The sequence below is a fragment of the Phalacrocorax carbo genome, chromosome 9, assembly GCF_963921805.1.
Source record: "Phalacrocorax carbo chromosome 9, bPhaCar2.1, whole genome shotgun sequence".
Lineage (NCBI taxonomy): Eukaryota > Metazoa > Chordata > Aves > Suliformes > Phalacrocoracidae > Phalacrocorax > Phalacrocorax carbo.
In genome coordinates this window covers 31,109,559-31,132,177 of record NC_087521.1, presented here as the reverse complement: position 1 = coordinate 31,132,177, position 22,619 = coordinate 31,109,559, and the positions used below count along the sequence as shown (strand labels likewise).

The 22,619-nt window shown below is 40.4% G+C and overlaps 1 protein-coding gene across 2 annotated transcripts in view; it reads right to left on the bottom strand.

Moving 5' to 3' along the window:
• The window catches only part of KCNH5 (potassium voltage-gated channel subfamily H member 5), a 172,499-nt gene that overhangs the window by 66,567 nt on the left and 83,313 nt on the right, over positions 1–22,619 (bottom strand). The window lies entirely within an intron of this gene.

The window sequence follows — 22,619 nt, the reverse complement described above, 5'->3', positions numbered from 1 at the left end:
CAGATGTGGGACAGAAACTGGATCAGCTCCTTAGCTGGCAGAGATGTCTCAGCTCAGGGAGCCAACAACGTACAGAGCCTGTTGGACCCCCTATGCACAGATGCACATGTGCAGGCACGGGCACACACGTGGACATGCTGGTGAGCATCTAACTCTGCTCTTGCCTTTCTCAGCTGTTAAAGTCTCTCTGTGAATGACCCTTAGTGCCTGTAATTAGCAAACAAAGATTTCTCAGAGCATCCCTATTTAATGAGCAAAAGTTGAAGTGCCAAGTGTGAACCTTACCCCTCACCTTTAAAAAAGCCAAAGGTACTACAGAGGGCATTTCACTTTTGCTGTATTTTCATTATTTCTGGCAAGAGGAAGTGGCAGTAAAGATGATTTGCAAAATGTTCTAAGGAAATACAATACTGTGCCTCTCTTGACAGTAAGAGGATTTAAACAATCTCTAAAGAAATCTCTGAAGGTATACATACACTTCAACAGTGTTCGTTCCATCTCTCCATTTATAAGAAATGGGAGGCATGATGCTACAGAGGTTGAAAGTGAAATTACTTCACCCAAATTCTTCAAGTGTCTAGTTAGGTCACACTGCATTTATTCACCTTCTCTTTAATGCCTCTCATTTCTCCAGGTATTTCTTTTTATGTTTCTACAGTCATGTAATACTCATTTACTTAATTGTCCTGTGTGTGTAAATCTGGAAGAGTCTTCACTAGATTTCATAGATATCAATTTGATATAATGATGCAGAAGTATTTTTTCTCAGTCCTAAAGGTGAGATAGGTAGTCCAACTGTTATTTTAATTTCTATTTTTACTCTTCAGTGTTGAAAAATCTCCCCTAAATTACATGCAAGAATCTAAGTGCTACATATTTTTATATATAACATGTTTGCTACTATATTTGTACATACATAAAAGAGTTTTGAATGATTTAGCGATAGTGTTGCATAAATCTTTATGCCTGTTTAAAACCAAGGAACTTCCTAAAAAAAAAAAAAGACTCAGAGTTACTTATATTATCCCAAAGCATTTCAGATCTCTTATTATGCTGATTGTATGCTAAATATGTCCAGATAGGAACATCTGCCTTTAAGAACTGAAGGCTTGATTGAGAGATCTCATTTTCCCTATGGTCTGCTCTATGCTACAGTATTATTAATCTAAGCACATACAACATACCTTTAAACTGTAATTGTAAAGAAGAATATGATGCCTTGATTCTGGAAGAATATAGATATTCATTTTCGCATGCTGAGGCTAGCTGCAACTTCTACAATTAATTTTTAGAATTAGGTACTCCTGTAAGATTCTTAGATTGATATTATTAAAGCTATATCATTCATGAGAGATTTGATACAAACCCCAATATATAGGTACTAGATATGATTATGTATAAGCCCAGTACCCAAATATCTCATTTATTATTTTAAAAGCAAATCAGTTTTCTGTTATTCCCTTCCGCCTCACCTTAATACATCCGATCACATTGCATTTATACAAACACAAATTAAGGAAAAACGTTTGCAGGTGCTCTTTGGTGTGAGACCTGGCAGCACAGGGCAGCGTCCATCTAAGTTCAACAGCCTCACTGAGATGCAGCAGCAGCAATAGGCTGCCGTGCCACAATGAACAGCTTTCTTCAAATCCATCAACATTATTCAACAAAGTGTATTACCTGTAAGAAAATAATCCTTCTAAGCCCCCTCCCTTATCATCATCTTACAGCACTTTTTTTGATGCCTGCCCTGCAGCCTCAGCCTCCCTCCTCCACCCTGCAGCAACACTCCTGCCTGGCAGCTGTACTAGTAAAAGCACCAACACAACCCTGTGGGTTCACAGGTCTTCACAAGGCCTATTTTAAGTTTTTAATCCTTGGCATCAATAAAAATTATGCTGTTAAAATACAGTCCCCTGTTCCAGCAATGTTGACACCAGTTTTACAGCAGTGTTCAATCAGTGTTCTGAACAAAATTATTCCTCCTTTACAGGGAGGGGATATCAACACCAGAGCATACCAGCTTTCGCATTTTACTTCCAAAAGTACCCAAAGCAAAATCTCTTTCCTCCTATTATGCTTGCAGCCATATCACTGTACTACACCGTGCCACATAATCCAATATATTTATTCTCCCATAAGCCCCAGAAATGCATTGTTACACCCACTTTGCAGAGGAGAAGCTACTGGTCAAATATCTGGATTCAGCAGTGAACTCACCAATGTCATTCGACTGCTGAAATCAGCGGGGAGCTGGACATAATTGTGTCTAGGTGAATGCACACCATGGCCAGCTTGAATCCATCATCTCCATGGCCTATATGCTTCACATACAGGGCCTGCATCCAGACGGATGTCCCATATCGCCAACACAGGGAGGCGGTGGCCCTCCACGCGTTCCTATGACCCATGCTGCAGTCACATAAGATGCAAAGCTCCTCCGTGGGTCCAGCTGACATTCACCCATTTTCCTCATCCAACACCTTCTAAATACTACAGTAATGCAAACTCTAAATTAAGAGGATAATGATAGTAATGATAAATCTTTAAAATCCTTGTTCACATTGATGGGATATTTGTTTGACAAGAACTAAATAATTATGTAATTAAGAGGATCATCAGTAGTAAACTGTAGGAACTCGCACTCGCTGTTCTTCCCTTTACAGGGGACACTGTTTGCACAGCAGAGTGGAACAGCTGCTCTGGAGGCAGTTAGGCATTTTGCATACTTTATGCAAAATTCCTTATAAAGATAAGGGCTTTCAACTGCACTTGTACAGTCACTAATTTTTAAATGGTGAAACTGGGAGCTATTTTTTCATGAGAGCACTTAGCTAATGGAAAATATTTACTTTAAAGCTCCAATGCCTCTTCACCATGCAAATGTGATGAGCTGACTAGCAATATTTTTGCACACAGATACAATCCAAGTCTGGCCAAAATGGTATTGCAAAACACAGCATCATGCTTTACTGAGACAGTCTTAAATTAAGGCTACTGTTCCCTATAGTTATCAGTGGTTGTGGCTTCTAGCCCCGAGGAAGCAACAGGCACGCGCTGAAGTTTGCTAAGGTCACTCAGCAGCTCAGGCAACAAAATCACACGTTGCCCCCACCTGAGGATAAGGGGCCAAGGGCTGCCTGGGTCTGACAATGCAGGTACTAAACAGCTCTAAATCACACAACATCCCCTACCACAGCCACCTCATGTTACTAGATTACTTTGTTCATTCACCTCAGAAATGGTGCTAGCCATTAGAAATACAGCCCTGCACAGGTTCAGTGGTCTCCTCTTGCCATTTGGGTGCAATTTCCTGCATTTTCTTTCATCTGTAAAGCTTTGCGTGTTTTGGGTCTGCTAGGGTCTGCTTCTCCCTCATCAGATTATTCAGGGTGTTAAGCGTCACACAGGAAGACCCAGCCTGAAAAATGGCTGCAATTACAACATAACAGGCACCAGGGCAAATAGCATTACCCTGTGTTAACTGAGTGGCAAAACCTCACTTCGCCTGAAAAATCCATCTCTTGTAGTGAAGGGGCCTTAATTCTGGAAACTTCTCCCTAAGAGCTCTGGAGTAAGAGGCTGAGAGTTACGGCTTTTCCTACATATTTCATGAGCAGTGGAATTTGGGTCTAATGGGTCACAGCTTTTGGTGGTGACAATTAGGGGAGGAATATTTAAGTTTCCATTTATAAGAATGGTTTGATAAAAACACAGAGAATAATTAAATAGTGAAACGAGCTAAACCATTTCTTGTACTAATGTTTCATCATTCCAGTTTCTTCAGAAATCCACCACCTCCTTACCAAATGGCACATCTAGCATTTCACATGCTGCATAAAGCCCTGTGCATGGTAAATGTTAATTACAATGCAATCACTTCCCTAAAGGAATTGCAGTGGGTGCAAAAGGAAAGTAGAGAGGCAGAGAATAACCAAAATTCAAGAGAATTATGTTCATTATGATTGCCAGCAACCCCACGCCTCTAGCACTTTGCTCCATCCCTTATTTATGATATTCTCCATTTTGGATATTATCTTTAATGTTGCCTCATTTCCATGCAAATCTCTCCCGTATTTCGAAAAAAGCTGATTTGTGTCTGTCAAACAATCATCTACCCATCACACAAATCTTTCTCTTTTCTTTCTTCATCAAAGAAATAGTGAAGCTGCGCTCCCAGCGTGCTGTCTTTAGTGTTATTAGCGGCTGGTGCTGACACCTGTGGATCAAAACCATGCCATGTGCCTTCCTCTGTGTGCCCCACCATGTCAAATCTGTCACCAGTAACAAGCACGGGACGCAAAGGGTCTCCGGCACTATTGAATGGAAGCACAGGAACCAAAGGGATCATTTCCAGAAAAAAGTTCTCTGAACAAAATCGGCATCTGTCAGTATTACCATGTGAAACAACTTGACAGCTTGCTGCTGGATTTGAGCTGTGAGGTTTTTTTCTACTGTTGATTTTTTTCTTTAATATTTTTAAGGGAATTTTTTAGTGGGACACTAAGTTCTTGTCACATTAAGATGAAACCAGGATAGCAATGTTGCTGGAGGCAGGATGCCAGAACACCACTTGCATACTGAGGAACACCGCCTAAATTGCCTGTCTTGTTAAAATATAATAGGAAATTTGAAAACACCCCTTCAAAGTACTGGACTGCACTGGAAGATGTTTCTAGCTCTCTGCTCCTAGGGTGCTTTTTGATGCATATGCCAATGTAAAAGTTTGTACTGTATAAATCTGTGTGTTGGTGTGTTTTAGATACTCACAAATATACATATTTATACATGTATGTACACGCAGATACACCTATATGTAAGAATAAAGGTGAACATGCAATATGAATGGGCTCAGACTTTCTGCAGCTGCTAATTTTTCTTTCAGTCTTCTAATTTGCTTATTCTCCCTATTTCCTTCAAATCTTACTTTGCTTATTCATTTAATTAAATGTTCAATTCTATCTCAGCACAATTCATAGGAATGGATTTGGGACAAGTAGACACACGGTTCCAACTATAAAACACAGGCCATGAATAGCCTTGAGAGGTGTAAACACACCTGTTAGTGGAACAGTGCATGCTTACGCAATATCTGCCTGAAAACATTAATGAGACAGAGCGCAGGTAAAGCAATGCTGCTTCTATTCGGTAGTTCCTTCTGGATTTTTGTATGCAATGATAGGGTATTTTTAGGGACAAAATATTTTTAGTCTTAACTGTTAATACTAAAAACCTCATATGTGGAGATGATGTTTGCATCCTATAATTTTCAGAATAATTCTGCTTTGTAAAATGACCACAAAACTGGCTTCATTGAACTGAATGATAGTGTTTCTTACTCATCTAAGTAATCTACAGAAGCACCTTCCTTCTGCTTCTCTGTCCTGCAAATTCAACATCTCTGGACAGAGTCGAGCAAACTTTTGTATCCAAGATTTTCTATGTGATGCTGACAGACTATCTCAAATTAAATTTGCCTTCCCTGAAGTGTTTGCACTAAAACCAAGGGAGAGTTCCACAAAAGTTGAAACAATTCACCTCCAGGTCTTATAAAGCTAAAATTATTCATAGTAAAAACATTTTTTTCTCCAGTCTTTTCATTTTAAACCTTTGCAACCTGAACAACAGAAGTAAATCTCATTTTGATGCTAAAAAATGTCTTAACAGACTAAGAAAAGATGGAACACACTCCCCACCCCCAAATACATACATTATATAAAATAATAAATAATAATTAATATCCATAATAAATAATAACATAATAAATATATTATATATAATAATTATAGAATATTTTCCACAAAACACAATCAGGGACAATGTGAACCCCTTTTTGCCTGATTTATTAGCACCAGGTTTCCATTTTATCAAAGCATCTGTGCCTGTGACTGGCGTGAAGCCCGCTCCCCGCTCCCACTAAAGGCAATGCTCGGGCAGACTGCTGCTCAGGGCTGGACCTCAGCACCTCTCATGTTTTGCTGGAATAATGCTGGTTTTGTCTAAAAAAATTCACACTAATATTTTCAGGCTTTCAAGGTGAATTAACTTTAGTCTGCTTTGATTATCCACTTTGGGAACCTGTCCTTCATCGCAGTATTGATTTAGCGGTGGCAGATGCTGAGCTGTCACTGAGCCTGACAGCTTCGTCAGAGCTTCCTCGGTGGTTGTCTTGTAAAACAGTCAATAGCCAAGTGAAACCGAACCGCAAAAACAAGCACGTTTCCCACTTTCATACTCTATGAAATCATGTATGCTACTCTGTACTGCATCCTTCCAGGAGGAGGAAAAAAGTTGGCCTCTTATTTTGGCATTCAGTGTTACCAATTAACCCTGTATGTATTCAGACTATATGCACGCCCACCAGCCCTGAAACACTGGTGGAACCACGTTTCAGTCACAGGTCTGTGGCTTTGGTGTCACCCATTGCCACTCTGAAGTCACTTCTCACCAGTGGAGAAGTGTCTTTGGGGAAGACACTAGTGTGAACACGCTTAGCGAGAGGGTTTCATCCCCTACACAACGTTGATTTGAATGCCAGTATATTTGGCTAGTTTTTACGGCCTGTGAGAAAACATCTATGACCCTAGGAAGATGCTCTCCACATGCACCTGCGCGAGTGCCGCAAACTGTTCTGCTGTATAGCGATGGCACGGCAAAACAGCAGGCAACACCCTAAGTATATTTTTGCATTTTCTACCAGAGGAGCACAATGCCAGGCAGTAATAGATACGCTGAACTGAACACCAGTACTCCAAAGATTGCAAACAGATCTATTTTCAGATGAAACAAGAGCTGTCTAAATACTACATCAAGCACATTAACTCCGTTTCTTTCCACCGGTCCCACAGCTCTTCACTGCTCCCTTCCCCATAATACCAAGCATAACAACATTGCTGGAAATATTACTAGCCATTGAATGCTGTCCTGGTAGAAGGGGTTTGAGGCTACACAACAGAATAACAAAAGGTTGCATATATTGGCAAACTAAAACAAACAAAAAAAAGTCTGGCATTTCACTTCAGCCTCTGTGCATGCATTGCTGACCTCTCCATGACTATGTGAGACTGGAAAAGTGGCTTTGTTTCCTGGCAGCAGCTCCTGAAGCTCTTCTCCTCCCTGTCCAGCTCCTTCTGATCAGCACTTGTTTCTATCTGATTACCTCTCTGTTTTCTTGCTCACTATTCCAGGAAGGAGATGCTGGAATTAGATTTGCTGCATTTCCATTCCTACATTAACACTAATTTCACTGAAGTCAATGATATTACACTGACGTCTGGAGAGTATCTGAGGAGAATAATTGAGTGTATTTTATCACTTTCTTTTGGGTTTTTTGTGGTTTTTTCATAGCATTTTTAAATGTCCCATTTCACTAAAATCCATTTATTCTGCTCTTGGATACTGCAATGAAGTTACTCTCCTCAGAATGATGGTACTTGGTGTAAAGCTCCAGACTCTGCCTGGAAGATGCTTGGGATGCGTATGGCCCACAGAGATGTGTACAGCGACAGAAGTGACGCTCTGCATCACACCAAGTGCCCATCTAAGCCAAAACCCTTCCTCTGACTGCAGCCCCTCCTGGATACGTACGGTAAGAGTACGAGAGAGGGTGCATTGGGCACCTCCTGCCCTCAGCTACTCATTCCAGACTTCCACAAACCCGCAGCCCAGGAGCTTTCTACACTGCCCACTGCATCCAAACCAGGGATGCCACCACCACCACCAGATGATGGACCAGACATCTCCACCAAGAATATCCGATTCCTTTCCACAAATCCACTTTTTTCTCACCAAAACATTATGTAGCAAAGTATTTTGTTGTGCTTTTTCTCAAGTCTGGCTGCCCCAGCCTTTACATTGGCCACCCCAGCTTCCCTTGTGAGTAATGGCCCCTCTCCACCCCCTACTCGATTTTTGTAAGCCTTCCTCTACTGTGTTTTCTCAGTCGTGGAGAGCCCTCACCTACTTGATCTCTCCTTCTGAGGAAGTCATTCCATGCTTCATCCTTGTCACCTTTTAGATACCCTTTTTAATCTTACAAAATCTCATTGTAGAGCAGTGCAGTGTCATGCAACAGAGTTAATTACAGTTGCTTGCCTAGAAATCCTACTTGTCTTTTTTTGACTGGCACTGAATATTGCACTGGTATTCTCAAGGAACTATCTGCAATAACAGTCAGATGTCTTTCCTGAGTGTTAACTGCTAATTTAGAAACCATTACTGTATAGGTATAGCTAGCTATTTTTTTGCCTACGTGTATTAATTTGCATGCACTGACACTGAATTTCATCTGTCCTTTTCACAATCGCTTCTGTCGTGGGATTGATATAGCAAACCAGAAACCCTAATTTCAGTATTAAGCAGAAAAAAGACTTGCAGCACAAGGGAGAAAAGCTGCGCTTAGATACAACTACAAGGTAAAGAATTAAAAAAAAATGTTGGCAAAATTGAATTGTTCCTTAAATTTTTAAGGTATGTACTAGCATCATAGCTTAGGTGTCAATAACTGGGAAGATTTTATCATCTTTCTACTTACAAGCAGGGTTGACTTTCCCCGAGCAGGGCAAATGCAGGCAGAGCTGTTCTTTCCTGGATTTTATCCAAGAGTGACTAAGCCAACCCTAAAAGTCCAGTGAAAATAAATGAGAGATTCTACAGAATAAAAATGTCAAGGTATGACCCAACACTTGCAACAGTTACGGGATGTCTCTCGAACATTAACTCTTTAGCAGCAAATGCATTAATTTCTAAAACACACGTTTAACCCTCCAGTTTGGCAATCCCAGTGTCACACCACCATTGCACGTGCCATCACTGACACTGAACAGCTACCATCTTTATTGAAGTAACAGTGAAATCAGCTACAAATGCAACAGGTTAATTTAAGTGACCTTGACACCTCTGATGTTTTTGTTCATAAGCTGATAACTGATGGAATTACTTGCAGAGCCTCTCCTCGCCCTTCTTTTGCCAATACCTGAAGCATCCTCAGTTGCTTCTCAGCTGTTCTGAGGCACTAATAGCTGGGCGTGTATGCCATTAATTTCCTTTGTTAGGGGCAATGACATCTGAAATTATACACGGAATGGGGATTGAACATGCATTGGGGAGTTTGACAGTGTTTTCAGGGTTTTTGGTCCCTCTGCATTAATGGCCTAAACCAGCTAGTGCTACTAATACCTGCAGGTATCATTCACGTTCAGTTGTTCCTACCACTGACTACTTCTGTGAGCAAGAAACTGTAGTAAGCCTTGCAGGAAAAAGTCTTCAATCCCAATGAAAATGAAATTCAACAACCCATTTATTAGCACATCTTTTCAGGCCTTCCAGCCTGCTTGTTCCCAAGCCTCTGCAGTACGGTACATTAATTTTATACAGAACTATTAATTGTAGTTGACTTTGCAAAGCTGTTTTCTTTACATTTTTTATTCAGTTTTGCAAACCAAATCCCAACGGAGTTCATTTTATTCCCCACAGTTTGTTTGATCAAATTGCAAATATTTCCTTTAATGTTTTTAGGCATTCAGATTTATTATCTGTGGAGCAAAGCCTCTTGATCTCCTCTACTGACGGCTTGGGGCAAACAATCTTTCACATATCTCTCATTTTATGCAAGTGTTTATTCCTGCAAGTACATACTAGTAAGCATAACATTACAAGAGATTTACCTAACCTAAATAAAAACACTTTGAACCAAATTTGTAAGCTAACCTGCTTTGGTTCTTAATGATATTAACCTGAACTCATTTTTCCCAGAGGTTGTGATCCATAATTCACTAAGGTCAATGAATAGTAGCTGCTGATGTTAGTGAGTTCTAGGGTCAGCAATAAACAGGTGTGTTTATCTTTTCCTTTGAGAATCTGTATGGGAAATTTCCCAAAGGCAAGGCAAAAGGCCTTTGAGAAACTATTTTAATTTTCTTTACGTCTATTCATAGTAAGTAGTAGTAGCAATAGTAATACTAATACCGCAGCCACCCCATATTTGACATTTATACATACATTTTACAAAGAAAGATAAATTATTCAGTTTTGTTCCATACCTGTCATCTACTTCAATTGTCCCCGTTTTATTTTTCATTGGAAAATTCAGAATGAAATATTTTATAAAATTGAGACATTTACTGCTTTTAAAAATTATTATTCCCCATTTTATTATTTAGCCATTTTTTTCTAGTGAAATAGGGTAAAGTTTGGCAAAAAAAAAGAGAAAGTAACACTTGTGTGTTTTCTTAATCTGAATTTGTAGTTGTAAAAGATCTTCTAAACTGAAAGTAGAAATCCAATTCCTTATTTCTTTATTATGTCCTACTTTTTCCACTATCAAAGTAAAAAGTTTTTTAAAAACAAAATAACATTTCCTCTCATTTTTTAAAACCTTTCTGGCAGAAAACAAAGCGAAGGATTTTTCTTCCGTTTCTTTCTAGCGTAAAAAAATTTGAAAAGCATAGTAAGAGAATGAGCAAGACAGAAGTTTTCTGGTACCTTGAACATGGGGACATATCAGTTGTGAAGTTAAAAAAAATCTTTTGTATATTTATTCTTTTCTTTAAAATACATCATTTTAAATAAAAATACATTTTTCAACAAAACTAAGGGTTTGTCTAAATACTTCCCATATTATCCGAATAAGTTGCTACCACAAGTTCTTTCCAGTAGCTCATTAATTCCCTCAATCTCTTCCTCCCCTCCATGACTCCTTTCAGCCTCTGCTGAAGTCTTCCAGAAGTGATATATTTTTATTTTGTTTAGAAGCTTAGCTGCCTCCCACCTGACATCACTCTAAGCTGTTTTTCTTCATTTTACTCAATGTTATTCCTAATTATTTAACCTAATTGATAAGATGCCTCCTCTGGGTAGAGCTGGTTGCCATGACGCTGTAAGAAATTACTCCATATTTCTCCATCCCTGGATCTTTCTGAAGAATTTATACAGAACATCTTGCTTTTACCAACTCCCCAGCTTTGCACACATCCATAAAAAATAATTAATGTTTAACACTTGCAGCCAGGATTCATCAGAATAATAGGGCTAAAAATGTTTTTTTTTTTCATGAAGTTTTCTCCTCTGCTAATACTGGCCAAGATCACGCAGCTTTAGCGCTCTGCCATAGCCCTGCACACCTTTGTCACATGAAGCACCATTAGTCCACCTGCCAAATGGCAAGCTCTCATCACAGGGGACTTGTTTGACTGAAGTAACCATAATTAACAGCCTCGTCAGCTTCTGCCCTCTGGCTCCTGCTGGAGTTACTAAGGATACCAAAGACTCAGGGCTGCTTAAGGATGAAGCTCTGCCTTGTTTCTCTAACCCGCCCACCGCACGGCGCTCCACAGCTTGGCTTTGGTCAACAGGACACGTTGCATCACCCAGAGTGTCGGGGAGTGTTAGCCCAGCTGCAACAACGTGGACATGGACAACTTGCACACTCCCCCCATCTGCATATTTCTCCTCGAATTCAGACAAAACAGAGGCATAGAACGCACCTTTCTGCATTTGCCGTCACCTTCCACATACCACCCCCACCACATATCCAGTGGAGCAAGATGGGCTACTCCCACAGCACTACAGCTACGACTGCCCAAATGCTGGCCCCAACTCATTCCCCATCTATGTCTACACCTGCTCTAGAACACAGGAGTCTGGGCACTGCAAGGCAGGGGCTCTCTTCCTCCACGGGTTTCCAGACAGCAAAGCACAAGGAATCAGTGCAACAGCAATGATTAACCTAAGAGACAACTTCCTCCCTAACGCTATGTTTTGAAGGCACCTGTGAAGAAGTGAAGTGACCAGGTTAAACCTCCTCCTTCAAAACAATAAGGGACAACATGGCATGTGGTATTTACCTGAAAATTTAACAAGTGGCTGCTAAAGGTAGAGGTACAACTAGCTGCTCAGAGGTAGGACCACCCTGACAGTGGAGGGCTTTCAACAGATTGGCAAGGCAACAGGTCTTAGAAGTAAAGGCAAATAGGCTATGCTTGATGTGACAAACCAAATGCACCCAGTGGAAAGCAACAAGCAACGAGGCGGCACAGGCACAGTATCATCAGCATAATGCAGCTCATATGGGTATGACTTCGGTGGGAGCCAAGCTGGGTTGCAGCAGAATGCTTTTGCAAAGGCCCTCCTCCCCCCAGTAAAAAGCGATGTGCTCTTAAAAACATGAAGGAAAGAAGATGCAGTTTACAGGAAGTTAGTGTCTAAGAAGCTGGAGCCTAGCCCTAAAGTTTCAGGCAACCTTCTTATTACAGTAATATGGTTTGAGACAGTGAATTTTAGAAGAGGTGTTAATAATTTGGGATATTTTATGGGCCCTGCGACTCTCTAAGAGCTCTACAGCTGCAGAAAAAGGAGTGCACTAAGAGAACCTCATGCAAAGAGCAGGGACACAGTAAGGAACTCCAGAGGACACTGAGATCCCTGTCAGGAGAGCAGTTCTTGCTAGAAGTCCTCACACACCTTTGGCAACCCCAACCCCTCCTGCCTGGCTCCTAAATCACCCCAAATCTCAATCCCAATCTCCTGACAACCTTCCCTCATGGCCAGACCTTTCCAGCCCGACGTTCATTTGAAAACATGAACTGAAGCCAAAGCATTTTAAGTATACACCAAGGAGCATTAACGGCTCAGTCTCTACAGTCTGTTTTGGACTGCTTTTAGACAGTGATCATACTGCTTATATCGCAGTGTGAGATACAGATATTACACACACACACACACTCTGGACAATTACATACAGTTTAGAGGACCACAATTCGTACCTAAACCAGTATGAAATACACAGCATGGACAATCCTCATAGCTTATTTGTCCTCATGAAACTTGCTAGCAAAACAGAATATTAGCTATATCCATTATATTTATTTACACACACCACTAAAGCTCTGGTTCTGCTCTTCAAAGCATTGCAGAACTGATACAGCTTGGGAATAGCCAAGCTTTTTATGGTAAGAAAATATTCATTGATTTTCATTTTTACACTATTAACAAACTTGCTGAGTAAAACCTGCTTTTATTATTGTTAATGATGATTCATCCACAAGGCTGGGATAAGAATTGTAGCAGAAGCTAACAGAATCTTAACTAACAAGTCAAATATAATAACAAAATTGCCTGTGAAGTCCTTGATGTTATCTCCATTTCACACTTCAGTGACATAAGGCTATTATTAGATTTTATTTTTTTAATTATTATTTTGGGCAGATTCATGCCAGATTCTAAGACTGATTTATTTACCTAATGTATTTATTTTCATTTGTGAAAGACATTTCCGAGTGCTCTACACCAAAATAACAACAAATTAAAATTCTCAAAAGCTACCATTTACTGATTATAATTAGTAAGAGCTAGCCCATCTCCCATCCCATTTACACAAAATGAATGTACAGTCCATTTCCAGGTTCATCCTCTAGAAGCAATCAGCAAACAGTAAGTACTTTAAAGAACATATACTGAGACGGACTGTGTAGAGGATGAGAAATGATCCTTTCAACCCTGCACAGAACTCACAGACAATTTAAGCAAGCCTGTGCCCACTCCACAAATCTCCTCCTGCCTCATGCTGACATGGAGTCATTAACTGCTCCATAATTAGACAAGACCAAAGAAACGAACGTCACTGAGCAGAGTCAGTGCGCAGCGTACACGGCAGAGCACGGCCTCTTCTGGCCCCCCTAATTAACAGGTACCAAGTGCATGGACACTGAAGACAACGGGCTCAGAAAACCATGCGGCGTGGCCACAGTGTGTCCCCTCAATGGAAAGGGAAGCTGCTAAAGACATGCAAAAATGCACAGTAGTCAGCACACCATACACTCACTGGAAAAATGAGCCGACAAAGGCAGAACAGCAAATATGTTTTCTTTTATCTACAGCTCTTTTTGATGATCCCTGACTGCTAAAGCTGTAGGTTCAGTCCCATTCCTGAGCTGGTGGCCACGCTGGTTTGCTCTACTGTTTCTATTTATCACATTTATCATTTTGCCACTGTCTTTTCCAGGGACAGTTAGAAATTCAGAATACAACCTTTTTTTCTTTTCTTTTTTTTTTTTTTTCCCCAAAAAGCTTGGTATTTACCCACCTTGCCCTCCGAAAAGATGTAGACTGATACGGCTCATATTTTCTCTCTCTCAGGAAACTCTAATATTGAGACCAAACTGGAAAGAATACTGGGGGTGGGTGGATGTGGAGTATGGTGATAGAAATTAAAATTAAATCATTTTGCACTATTTTAGATTCCAACAGGTAACACTAAAGAATAAAAAACTCAAAGCAAAGGACGCTTAATGAGAAAACTGTTAGGTCAGTTTGTCCCATATTGAATTTATCAGGACATAATGGAAGGAAGAGGACACAGAGTGCTAACAAGGTTTTAAAAGATGTTTTGGCAAGATCAGTTAAATGCTTCCTCTTTGACAAATCAGCTTCTTCTATTAAATAATATTCTCCCTCAAAAATTTTAACTAACTTTAATAATCTGATGATTTCCTTGCTAGTAACAGATCTCTGCAATATTCCAATGGCATTCGCATTCAGGGCATTCAGACTTATAAGGGCCACATTGAATATCTTTGTATTTAAGCTTATAAGGATATTCAGACAAGTTACCATTGTGGCACAATCTAGTACTGAATTATTGCAAGCAGTTTGAAAGTAACTACTCATCTAGTGTCTTGGTTTTTCTTAATTACTGGAAGAAGAAAACTCTTCTTTCTGATCTCATGATCCTCACATAGGCTGAGATGACATCTGGGGAGCGCTATTGAACACATTTACCATGACCAATCTTCCATGTGGTATCTTTCATTTTCCTTCAGAGAAAAATAAAAAATAGTATTGCTCAGTATCAACTACTAAAAATATATATCACTGTCCCACAGAAGCAAGTCTATTTCCCACCATGTTTCACCTATTTTATTTCAAATAGAAACTGGATCATTCAAATTCCTTTTTGTTAAAAACATGACAAGGGCAGTATACCCCATCCATGCAGAAGCAGCGACTTTGTCCTCCGCATGGATCTAAAATATGACTTAATACTACACTGTCACTGATGAACTAGTGGCTCTGTAGGCTGTTCACCAGGTCTTTGTAACCAGCAGTTGGTCAGGTCACTGCTTCGGACAGAGAGGTTTTTTCAGGATAGAGCAGGCTGTGGGAACTTGGAAGGGAGGTTCAGGACGTGCCAGATCTTTTTTGCAATTTCTGCTACCCAGGGAAGGTGGGGATCGTCAGTAGTTAGGGAATAAGAATCTGTTCTGCAAGAATATGAAATGTTTTCCATGAAAATATTTCAACCGTATTTGTGCACAACTGTACACAACTGTATATCCCAACTGTATTTGGCATTATTTAATAACACAGTGAGGCTTTTTTGATTAACTCCCTGTAAGCCTATAGCACAGCCACAATATAAGTAACAGCAAAGGTAGTCCTGTAAGAATTTTAATTTGTCTGGCAACATGCACTTCAAATAATTTGCAAGAAGAAAGCCTTTAAAAAAAAGTTACTCGAGAAAATGCTATCTTCATAGAGAGAGAAAGGGGAGGGGAATAAAATAATCTTACCCAGCACTTTATTTTCCTAACTAAAAATAATTTTTAACAGGTTCAAAATTCACGGGTAGCATATTTAAATGACAAAAAGATAAAAAGAATCTATATTAGGTGTAATGTCTTCTATTTAGAGAAGAGTGACGATAGAAGTTCTGGAGACATAAGTTACATAAACCTGCCATCAGAAGAATCAAGCTCCAACAACTGCAATAGTCCTTTCCTTGCAAGCTGATAGAACTCTCGCTAAGAAAGGAAGGGAAGGGAAGGGAAGGAAAGGTGGAGAAAAGATGAGGAATAAGGACTGAGGTTTCATTGGCAATACATAATAATTTTTCCAGGTGTTGGTAAAAAAGGTTTTAGAATCCTTTTGCTCTCATTACATGAACATTTCACGATCCATTTGAAATCAATGAAGAAAAGCTGCCATCTATTTTGAGAAACCAAAACCTGTCTAAATCCAGACTGTTTCACATTATCTGCATTATTGGAGGTGCTGAATTAACACTCCTCTGACAGCAAACCTGCAGACTGATTCCTTTGCCTCAAGCAACTTCAGAGGCATATTTGGGAGATGTGTATTGATTTTAGCACGAGCAGAAGTAAAGAAAGAATGACAGGGAAAGGCGAAAGAATTTAAGCCCTGCTTCGCTGTGTTACCCTAGCACTATTTTTGACTGAGAAAACAAAATGAAAAATTGGATGATCGAAGATTTTTAGTCAGCTGCACCAGGATGGTGCAGGTGCAACCTCCTCCTCTCTGTCCATATCCCCAATAACCACCTGACCGTGGTTATTTTCAGCTGCCTGTTTTCAGCTTCTCTTCTCAAGAAACAGCAGTAAACATATAGTGAAAGCCATTTGAGAAATAAAAGCCTATTACTTATGCTAAAAAGTATACCTTTCCTAAGTACAAAACATTCTCATAATTTTCTCTCTCCTTTATGAGGAATATAAAATGGCTGTAGCTTTTTCAGATGTTTTACAATTACCTGTTAATATACTCAACACCTTTTGCAAAAGTTGAGAAAAATCGCTCAAAAGTAGCAATCATTTGCACAAAAAATACAATCTTGATAATTTCATTTTTCAAGAACTAAGACATCTTTTAAAATACCAATTTCGGATGAAGCATTCCATTTAAAAATTTACTTTTTCTCGTAATGAGATTATGTAATTGTATTAAATGCCCTTAGTCACTGAAATGTTTGAAAAAAGAATGCAGGACAGGGTACTGCAGATGAAACTGGTCTATACATACAGCTTCACCTCGATGCCAGAATATTTCAGCATAAACATTCAGAACAGAGAATTTCACTTGGATGAGTGCCTTGCAAAGTGAAAAAGCGATCATTGTTAGGGTCTTTGGACACCATGGAACAGGTCCAAAGAAGAAGCACAAACAGAAAACAAAGGTTAGGCAAATTCAGATGCCTGCATCATTGCGTTGCAATGAGGACTAACCCCGGAATTACTCAGAATCATCGGCTGCTTCTCTTTTTAATCTAAATAGTCCTGAGTCACCTTCAATGCTGCTTTTCTGCAGAGACCAACAGACTTGGCAAGGATATGGGAGGGACTAGGCAGAGGCACGGCAAACAATGGACTAGGAGAAAGAGTTAAGAATGGCCAGGCTTGGTCACATGAGATGAATGAGTACACCTGGGAGAGAAACAGGCAGGAGCCTGAGGCAGGATGCAGTAAGAGGGATAAGTTAGAAAGCTGACCTGGGACCTCTGGAAGGTCACAGATGCAGGACTGAAATCCCTCAGACCAAGGATGGTTGCCCAGGTCCTATGGAAATATTCCGATGACTAGCTTCCCCTCAAATACTCAGGTGAGGGCAGCGACCCTGCCATGGTGAACCTCTGCTGGCTCCTTTCAAACAACAACTACTGGCTCCAACCGCATTGTGGTGGTGGGTCTCAGATGGGCAGAGCATCCTGGTAGCCACCTTGCCTTATAAATTTCTGTTCCTGTGATTTCCAACATTTGGACACCCACTGTGTTCAACAAGCAACCCACCAGACGATGGTCAACCCATTTGGCGATTTTCATATTGTTCCTGTCCCACACTCCCACCCAGGAAGCACGTAAAGGGTCTGTAGCTTCGGCCACTGCTTTGAAGATTTGTTACTAGTGGTGGGGCATTTTTGTAACCTCTGGTGTTCACCATTCAAAGCAAACCCTAGGAGATGATCCCATGGACCCAGTTCAGCTGTGCATATTTACTCACACTTGTAAGAGAAAAGTGGGTATTTTTCTGTCTTCAGATAACACTCCGATTCCTTTAACTAATACTTCTCTATTAAATTTCTCTGCTAATTAAAGAAGCCAAGGCCATAGCTAAGGAAATGGAAAGTGCTCTAATGAAATTACTACTCTAAGGTGGCTTGAATGTCATCATTTTCTTCTCCAACATAGCAAAATCTTGACAATGATATTAAAGATAAAGAGCTAGAATAGGTGCTGCTGGCTTTTTCAAAGGAAACATCATTATGGATATTAACACCTTCTGTGTTAACAGTAATACATGCATTAAATATAGCAGCTTGAGTGACTGAAATGCCTATAAAGCATCTGCCACAAGATAAAGCATAAAGAAAACTCTGGGCTGAGAAACACCCTGGAGAAATGGAGTTTAAAAAAGATCTCAAGCATACCTAAGCTATGACTTCCATCAGACTACAAATACAGTCCATTTCAATTAATCTTCATTTTTAAGAAGTTATCTAAGCTATTTGACATAAGGCTATGCAGCATTTATGGTTTGTCATTGTATCAGAGCTCTCTCTTCTTTTCACTGTAAAATTCCTATGCTCCAGAGACACAATCTTTCCGTTTTCTATCACATCATTTTATGGGAGAGGTTAAATGGTCCCTCAGCTTTTCACAGTGGACAGGGAACATGGTTAAAGAGCCAGTCTGCACGTGCACGCATGGAGAAGGTCTGTGTATGCACTATGTATAGCGTCATAAGTATGTGTCTTGTACATATCTTATGAAAGACATATATGTATGTCTTTCCCAACCAGGAAAGTCAGCTCAGCCCTCCTCCCACAAGCCCTGTCACACAGTTGTCTTTAACCCAGGATAGCCAGAGTTTCTGCACTGCGGGATACAAAGAGCACAAGCATCCCATGAACCTCAATCATCTGCTAAACATTGGTTCCCCTGTTTCAGCTTCTGCATACACACAAAACCTCCCCTGACCTCAGCTCCTTCCTAATCACTCTTCCAACATACACAATGCTATTTCCTGCTCGAGCCTTCTCCACCTGGCAATTTCAAAACTGCCAAAACAAACCAAACATCCACATGGTGCAACTTTGCCAAGCCTGGTTATGACCCATCTGAGCCACCAGTGTTTGCTGAGCATGGACGTGCATGGGCCTTCATCCTGGAGATCACTGCGCCTGCAGTAACATCCGAAACACATGGACAGTTTTACCAGCAGATGATACTTTTGACATCAGGTCTGGGCTTCTGGTACCTCTGATGCCACCACTGCTTTTGCATTTAACAAATGAAACGCAACTAAGACTGATAGCAATATGTAGGGAGCACTGACATCCCTGGTTTTGGCTGGCTTTTCCAATGTTTTTTGCAATACAGCTGTTCTAATGCATCATCTTTGAAAGTGAAAGTACTGTCAGGTATTTAATATTTAAATTGCTGAGACTGATGTGTGGATCCAGAGTTGACATTTAATTTTTAAAAAAGGGGAGTTTAAAAAAAAGGAGAGGCGGAGACATAGCAGACAGAATCTTCCATTTAATTAAACGGTGTTATTTAAATAATAATTGTAATGGTAATTTGCACTGATGACTTTTACCCCAGGTCAGGTGAAATTAGCTTCTTCGGAACGGAGTCATTGGAAAACCATGGAAAGAAGGGAGAAGGTGTTCAGGAACAATTTTGACAATGCATTTCCTCCTCTTTTTGTCCAATGTTCCTGATGAACGTTTTGTCAGCATTTTTACCATGTAGCTCTACAGCTGATCAAAAGATGGGATAAGCAAACAGAAAAGCTTTAAAGCAGTACCTGTGGTTCTTCCATCAAAGGGAGAGTAAAAAATAAATCAGCATTTAAAGAATGCCTTCCTGCTGTCTGTAGGAATAATTGCTCAGCTGCAGTTGAGCATCAAATCCCACATTTACTCAGAACAGCCTTTTCCCTCTATGTCTTACCCAGAATGCAGAACATGAACCAGATCATTACAGGGCCCAGAAAACAAGTTAGTGCAATGTCCTTAGCTCAAGGCTATCCTGAAAACCATCTCTAAGCCACAGCTGCACAACCCCACATCCCTGCAAGATTGCTCATTTGGATGTTGGGAGTCAGGACCATTCCCAGCTGCCTGCACTCCACTCTGCCCTTGGTAAATCAAGTCTTAATGTCAAGTACACAAGGACATAACAGCATCTACCTGCCTTACTGTGGCTGCCAGCAAAAGGACTCACCACAGACAAAAACGAGCAACTTTGAAACGAACTTTCCAAATAACATGATTATTTCCATACAGTGACAGACAGAAGGGAACAAGAATAAAGAAAGGGCGTGAGCACTCAAAGTGACAAAATGTAAACAGCAGATGGTTTTACATAACTGGCAAAACAGAAAGTAAAGAAAAAAAGAATCCCTTCATGAAAGGGGCTAAAATGTTGTAGATTAAAGTCTCAGTTTAAAAATTGATGCACTGTGGGAAACTGAATAGCTCAAAAGAAGAAAATGACAGGATGCAAAGTCTTTCATCTCTCCCTCCTCGGCCTTTGCTATGTGCTGGTCAGTAAATCTATATTCCTTGCTGGGTTCAAATAGAGGCAAAGCACACTCAAACCCAAACCTTCTTCTCACTCTCTAAGCCTGAACATCCAACTCATTTGCAATGTTCTTAACTCGAATCCTCCCAGAGGATGTAATTGCAATAGTATGACAATCAAGGTCACAAGACGCATCTTAAGAGTAGTTTAGTGTTCATCTACACAAACGATACCCCTGTTAAGGTAACTCATAACTGCTTGCCTACATTTTCTGCCCTGAATGTCTCACAATAAATTCTGGGCCCAGAAATAGTTGGCCCTCCCTTGGAATATATTTGGGTATGTGCATAAAAGCATCTTCTAATTCTCTTGCCACCATTTCAGCCTTTAACCAGAAACAAGCTAAGAAGGCACAGTAATAGAGGTCCACTGCTGACTGTAAAGTACCAGATTCAAAGATACGCTTACAAAAAACCCCACTCAACCCAGAGCTCAGGAGTGGAATTAGCAAAGGGATTAAAACCACGAGGTCAAGGAATAAACTTCTTGAGGAGATTAAAAATACGAGGTCAAAGAACCAAAGTATTAGTGGAGGGATTAACATTGTTCCCTGGCTATTGCTATAGATGCTTCTTCCCTGAAGCACTTTCTCTTGTGCATTTTAAAATAAAAATACTGCAAAGAAAGCAGGAAGGAAGAAAATCTGAGCAGGGGCAGTAGCAATCACAAGGCAACATATTTCTCCTTATCTGGGTGGTTTCTTCACCTACCAAGATGCTGAGAACATTCATAGAAATACCAATTTTCTTTACTGATTGGGAAACAAATAACTTTTTGTCAGTGAACATTATGACACACTGAGTATCTGGGTGTAATTAGTGAAATCTTGAGAATGCCTGTGGTCCTCCAAGTGACCACAGGTAGTGCACCTTTGCTGGGACCTCGAACAAAATGAAAAGGTCAGTCGCAGTCTGGCTCCTCTCTTCTCTTCTTCCACAAAGACCTTTAGCTCCAAATGTTTAGAACAAATTTAATTAGAGTGATAAAGCAGGGTTCATGTACTGTGCTGAAATCATCGCATTTTACTATATAGTTAAAATTTCAAGAGACAATAGAACTACCTTGCAGTTTATAATTTTCCTTATAACCTTGTTTCTCTACCTAGTCCTGCTGAACAAACAAACTTTTCAACATTGTCCTAGTTTCGCCTGGGATACAGTTACTTTTCTTCCTAATAGCTGGTACGGTGCTGTGGTTTGGATTTAGCATGAGAAAAATGTGATCACATGCTGATGTTTTAGTTGTTGCAAAGCAGTGTTTAGACTAAGTCAAGGACTTTTCAGCTTCCCATGCTCTGCCAGGGAGGAGGTGCACGAGAAGCTGGGAGGGGGCACAGCCACGACCGCTGACCCAAACTGGCCAAAGTGATATTCCATACCATATGACGTCATGCTCAGCATATAAAAGTGGGGGAAGAAAAGGAAGGGGGGGACATTTTCAGAGTTATGGCATTTTGTCTTCCCAGGTAATCATTACGCATCATGTTTTCCTGGAGATGGCTGAACACCTGCTTGCTGATGGGAAGCAGTGAATGAAATTCTTGTTTTCTTTGCTTGCGTGCATGGCTTTTGCACTACCTATTAAACTGTCTTTGTCTCAACCCACAAGTTTTCTCATTTTTAATCTTCCGATTCTCTGCCCCATCACACCAGGGCAAGTGAGCGAGCGGCGGTGTGGGGCTGAGTTGCCACGTGGAGTTAAACCACAGCAAATGTACTGTAGCCTCTGTGCATCATGGGAAAAGTCAAACTTAAGAGCAAAGGGACCCAGCAACTGCCCTTTCTGTAACCACAAACCTATTTTTAAAAATCATTAAGTTCTTCAAGGTCCGCATGTGATCATTTAACTTTGCACTATGAAGCACTCCTTCGACATATTGAGGAGATTCAAGCATTAGGCATTTGCAACATCATTATTTTGAAATGAAATGGTGCATTATTTTAATCAAATGCTCTTCCAATGGACTCAAGCAGGAAAGACGTCCCACACAGGCAGCTGCCACCAAGATATGCTGTAGTAGCACCGTATGCCGTGGTGAGGAGTCCCTCTTTTAAATGGTACCTTGAGGCAGCAGCAAGTCTCAGGTGACACAACACTTTCCAAAAGTTATTTTTATTTATTCCCATGATGATTCAGCTGATCGTCATTTTCCATATTGCATCTCAGCACATGAGGGAAAAAAAAGAAGAGGTAGATCCAACTCCTCAGTGGGTGGATCATTCAGCACGGAGCCAATCTGTCGAA